This window comes from Vanessa cardui, chromosome 7, assembly GCF_905220365.1.
Source record: "Vanessa cardui chromosome 7, ilVanCard2.1, whole genome shotgun sequence".
In the NCBI taxonomy this organism is placed as follows: domain Eukaryota; kingdom Metazoa; phylum Arthropoda; class Insecta; order Lepidoptera; family Nymphalidae; genus Vanessa; species Vanessa cardui.
In genome coordinates, this window is record NC_061129.1 from 4,343,551 (window position 1) to 4,349,550 (window position 6,000).

At 33.3% G+C, this 6,000-nt stretch overlaps 1 non-coding gene across 1 annotated transcript; it reads right to left on the reverse strand.

Annotated features, from left to right (window-relative positions):
* Positions 1-3,898: 3,898 nt before the first annotated feature.
* Trnag-ccc lies at positions 3,899-3,969 on the reverse strand. Its single transcript has one exon. It is a non-coding gene; the product is annotated as a tRNA-Gly (tRNA).
* Between the last annotated feature and the right edge of the window lie 2,031 nt (positions 3,970-6,000).

A 6,000-nucleotide genomic window follows, 5' to 3' on the forward strand; every position in this document is an offset into this window, starting at 1 on the left:
TTCTTGAGCATTACAAAACGGCAATCTGTGATGGATAGGTATCTTTTAGGAAATCGCGTTTTGTGTCATTAAAAATACTAGAGACCCGCCCGGCCTCGCACGAGTGCAATATGATAACGGATAATATGGTACTAAATTACGGCATAACCTCTAAAATTATCAGTCTTTCTCTCCAATATTGTGCATGTATTATACATATATAATAAGCTGAGATGGCCCAGTGGTTAGAACGCGTGCATCTTTACCGATGATTGCGGGTTCAAACCCAGGCAAGCATCACTATACATATGTGCTTAATTTGTATTTATAATTCATCTCATGCTCGGAGGTAAAGGAAAACATCGTGAGGAAACCTGCATGTGTCTAATTTCATCGAAATTCTTCCACATGTGCATTCCACCAACCCGCATTGGAACAGCGTGGTGGAATATATTCCAAACTCTCTCCTTAATGGAAGAGAAGGCCTTATACCAGCAGTGGGAAATTTACAGGATGTTACTTTACTTTACTATACCTATAAATCTTCTTCTTGAATCAACCTATCTATTAAAAATAACCGTATCAAAACCCGTTGGTTGATTTTAAAGATCTAAGCATACATAGGGACAGACAGCGGTAAGCGACTTTATTTTATCCTATGTAGTGATAATGATTTACCATCAACTGTGTTTGTCAAACGCAAATCGATATAAACAAAAAGTAACAAAACACAGCACCGGTTTTTTGTACATAGTTTTAATTGTCATATAATTTTTATAACATAAGAATAATATAACGAGTAGTTTTCACATCGAATCGCATTAAAATAAATCGCAATAATAACGGACTCAAAGTGAAAAAGCGGCGTCAAATCAATTGTTTTTGTGATTTGAACGGATTGTGGAAATAATTAGTGCCTTTTGAAAAATGTCCATTTGTAACGGGTGATAAATGTTTACGAGTTATTGTTCTTTGATGGTGCGAAAGTTGTTTGTGGATAGTCCCTTATATTTAATGTATTGAACTCAATTAAAATGATATAATTCAACTTATCTCGATACAAAGTTTTTAGTATAGAGGCTTGTAGACAAATGTATATAATCTCAAATAAATGTTATCACTGTTTTTAAAATCATTTGTTATCTACGTAATTTCAAAAGGTATTTTCTTGAAACTGTTATGATGGGAAGATAGCTTCTAAAGAGGGAGGGGTCATTGACATAACTATTTATTAAAAAAAAAATATTATAAAACAAAAAGGCTTTTTGGTCATTTTCCTTTATTTGAAAATGTTAATGTATATGCGAAGACGAGTTATCCTAGAAGTCCAATGCCAAGCAATTTGCAGGGATAATTTCAGCAGACTGCTTTGGTCTAGACGGATACACAAATGCTGTCTGCTATTCATCACATACTTCCCATCCCGTTATTTATTATAATATATTTCCCAAGTTTGAAACCTATATGTTCTTTAGAACATTAATTTTGACCGAAGATATCGGTTTGCAATTGAATTTTGGTATTAACTTTAAACCAGTATGATTTTTATTTGCCAGTTAATCTGTCTTGGATTATGGATTTTATATATTCCAATTAAGCGTATCCAGGTAAAACTTTCGTTCGGAAAGTTTAAAAGCTGTTCAGTCACAAACTTCAAACAGTAATTTCATAATAACATAATATTTTATTAGCTCCAGTTCGCGGTGAAATGAGTTACTTAATTAGTTGTATTTAAACAATGGTGTTAAACCGAGTTGATTACGCGAGGTTATTTAATAAAACCAAGAACGACTGGTCACCTTAAACGCTCGCGCAGTGAAATATGAGTAAACGTTTTTTTTTTTTTAATTTGTAATAAAGAAATTAAGCTTTTAAACTCGCTGTCATATTAGACACAGTAGGAAACTTTGCATTCGTCATATAAGATATTTCATGTCATATTTTGTATGATTTCCGTGTTATCACGATAAAAAAGAGTACGCCATATGATGGTAATAAGCGAATCACTATAATTCAAAATAATGTATCAGATATATGAAACATTTTATTTGTATATAACTTAAGTAACGTACGTACAATGTTGGCAAATAACAAGTCTTCAAAATATTCCGATCATTTAATTTTTCCTGAACAAAAAAATATTTTCACTATCGAAATAACGAACGCCAATGAATTTCTCTCCAATTAAGCATGAAGCTTCAAAATGAATGACTAAAATTTGTGAAGTATTAAAATTGTGTGTCGAAAGTTTCGGTAATAGCCATGTTCTTTTAATTATCACAATTAACAGGCAGACTATTAAAAAGGCTATTGGTCACCACCACCCTTAGATGTTGCCACTGTAAATATACTTATAACCTTACATCTTCAGTGCATCATCAACTTAAGGAATTAATCAAATCAAATCAAAATAAACTTTATTCAAGTAGGCTTTTACAAGCACTTTTGAATCATCATTTTACAATTAAGTGAAGCTACCACCCGTTCGGAAAGTAGTTTCTACCGAAGAGAATAGACAAGCAACCCAGTAGTTACTCTTTTTTAATAATGTATTTGTGTCTGTAGTTAAACTATCTCATTCCTTTTGAAACCGTAGCATAATAATAACGAATATTTCTTTACTGGTACTATAATATTCTAATAGAAGAACGTGATCAACGGCTTGTCTCTAGCAGAAGAGCTGCTGTACTAGAAAAATGATTTCTTCAGATGAACCGTTATTTAACTTTTTTTATGGTATAGGTTGGCGGACGAGCATATGGGCCACCTGATTGTAAGTGGTCACCATCACCCATAGACAATGAATCTGTAAGAAATAATAACTATTCCTTACATCGTCAATGTGCCACTAACCTTGGGAACTAAGATGTTATGTCCCTTGTGCCTGTAATTACACTGGCTCACTCACCTTTCAAACCGGAACACAACAATATTGAGTAATGTTATTTGGCAGTAGAATATTGATGAGTGGGTGGTACCTACTCAGACGGGCTTGCACAAAGCCCTACCACCAAGTATTTAACTTAACACATCTTTAAGTATATACATACACATATATTCATGTATCTTTTTCTCCAATGAGTCACATTTGAGAAAATATGCCAAAATGTATTTGCCTAATTTGTTAAGTTCCCATAGTTATGTTGGAATGTTCGGTGGCATTTTTGGCGCTTGTAAGCGGTTCGATTCCCATGTCAACCTACCGCGATCACACTTGAAATACGATTGGTATTTTGTCAAGATAAATGAGTAAGTGCCTCTGACGTTTGCCTTTGCCTTATAACGTTGATGTCTAATAAAAAATTGTATAATGAAACTAGACTAGTAAAAATAAAACATTTTTATGGTTAAATTAAGTAATCATACTTTTATAAGATACTAGCGACCCGCCCCGGCTTCGCACGGGTGCAATGATATGACATCATAGTAGAAACTTAAAACTTGTAACTACAGCACAAGGGACATAACATTTTAGTTCCCAAGGTTGGTGGCCCATTGACGATGTAAGGTAATATATCTTACAGTGTCATTGTCTATGGGTGATGGTGACCACTTTCCATCAGGTGGCCCATATGCTCGTCCGCCAACCTATAACATAAAAAAAAAACTTCTAAAATGATCAGTGCTTCTTTACTAAATTGTCCATGTATTATATATAAAAACTTTCTCGAATCACTCTATCTACTAAAACCACAACCAAACCACATCTTAATCCGTTGTGTAGTTTTAAAGATTTAAGCATACATAGGGATATATGGACAGGACACTTGAAAGGGTAAACTTCAAAGTTCAATTATGACATTTATGACCTCTAGCGAAAGGTTGGTTTGAATATTTATTATATACAGTATAGAAAATAGCTGTAATGTAAAAAAATAAAAATTAAACATAAACGGTAAAAGTATATAGAAAAAATACATGCACTGCCCGGGAATCGAACCCGGGTCGCAAGAATGGGAATCTTGCATGATACCACTACACCAGCAGTGCTACGGACGCTCGAGTGAAAATAATTTATAGGATGACGGAAAGGGTTAGTAACATTTAATACTATTTTTTTATCGAGGACCTACAAAGTAATACATTCTTCTTATTTAATTTTCGCTCCTTTTATTAAAGGAGCTGAAAGTAGAAGGTATTGCTTCTACACTAAAGTAGTATAACTTCTGAATTCCAGAGTAGCATTTTAGAATAAGCCTAAAAGTGACAGGGGTCGTTATAAGTTGTAAGTGGCTAATATTTTTACAGCCGTGAATATGCATTTAAGATTTTTTTTTTCAGTGTACGTAGAAAGCTTTAATGGAAATATCGGGGAATAGACAAAAATACTTAAAGGAGTCTCGGAATCGATTTTGATGACCATCTTATAATACTACTTACTTATATATTCGTCATAACTATTTCTAGTCTCGCCAGCAAGGAGCCGAGATGACCCAATGGTTAACACACGAGAATCTGAATAAAAGATTGCAAATTGTAAACTACAGGTACGGAATAATATTTTGCTACTGGTTTCTATCGATAAATTGAAGCATCGTGATGGGAAAGCCTACAAAACTCCTCAAGAAATGAGAAAGTTTGATAAAGTTGTTTATTTTAGTGGATTAGTCATTTAAAAAAAAGTTTTTTGTATAGTTCATCTAACTAGAACGAGACAGTGTGCGGAATATAATAGTGAGGTATCGTTTGCCAATATCAAATCAAAATCGTTTACCGTATATGAATCTGAAATATTTCAAAAATAACATTTGCTTAGAGGTATATTTGTATCATTTACATATAAGTTTTAATCATACTTTTAGATCATATGTTAATATTATCATATGTTTCGAATATATAATATATTCAAACGCGTTTAGAACTGCGTACCTACCTCAATATTCGAACTAAAACTCCACCTGCACCACTACGGACCGAAACTGTACCGGACGCTTACACGTAAACACTGATCGGCGTAAGCGCAATAAAAACGCTGTAAAATTTTGATGTTTCTATTCAAAGTCATCTGTTTCACTCGCACTCAAAGAAAAACGTATACCCATCTCGCTCATCCACCTGAGAATGGCTCCGATTATTATCAATGCACTTTACATAAAGCAGAAGTTTCCAAGTCTGACATTAATGTGATTTTGAAAGTAAATCGTATAGGTTTAGTGGCTGATAAGTGGCAACAGAATGAGGTGTCAAGCGATAAAATTAATAAATGGGGCTAGATTTCATCAGACGATTCACGACGCTTAAAGTTTTTATTTAATTTATTAAATAGGGATACAATACACAGTCTATTTATTTATCGAGTTATTAATTCTTACAAGGCCTCTGATTTTTCATCCTCTGGGGCATGGTGATGGCAGTTCCTAGGACCATGCCCTAACTATAGCGGTCGTTCGTCGTCCATTAATACGGACGAATTCTTAGGTTCGGGTAATTCCGTAGAAGTACCTTAGTGGCGTATAATTATAAGGTACATCAACATAAATTCTTAAGTAGTAAGTGCAACTTATAATTACAAGTATGTGATATAATCTAATAATATACACAATAGTTATAGAAAGTCGTATACAAAATAGGTCGTTTCAATTTTTTTATATTGGCATTATCACAATTATTGTAATAGTTTCGTAACTTAGATTATTCAAATATTGGCATTGAAATATATCGATAGTGCAAAATACATATTTCTTACTTCTATGTTCAAATAAAATTGGTTAAAAATAGAAACTTCACCAACAACCTCTGCCAAGACAAAGTACATTAAACAGACAGTTAGAATTTTCCATCTTCGCTTTTTTCATTCTCTTCTATACCTACAATGCCTACCGCATTGTGTTCCTACAAAAGAAATGGAAAATCTCCATATGACTGATTCAGCCTGCAGATGTTGCTATAAAGCTATAACACGGTGTGCTCATCAATAATGATTAAAAACTGAAATACTACATTGTATACACTTTTAATTTATTTTATTTTTATGTACACACGAATCCATTTTATTAGACTTGGAAAAATAAATTTAGCGAT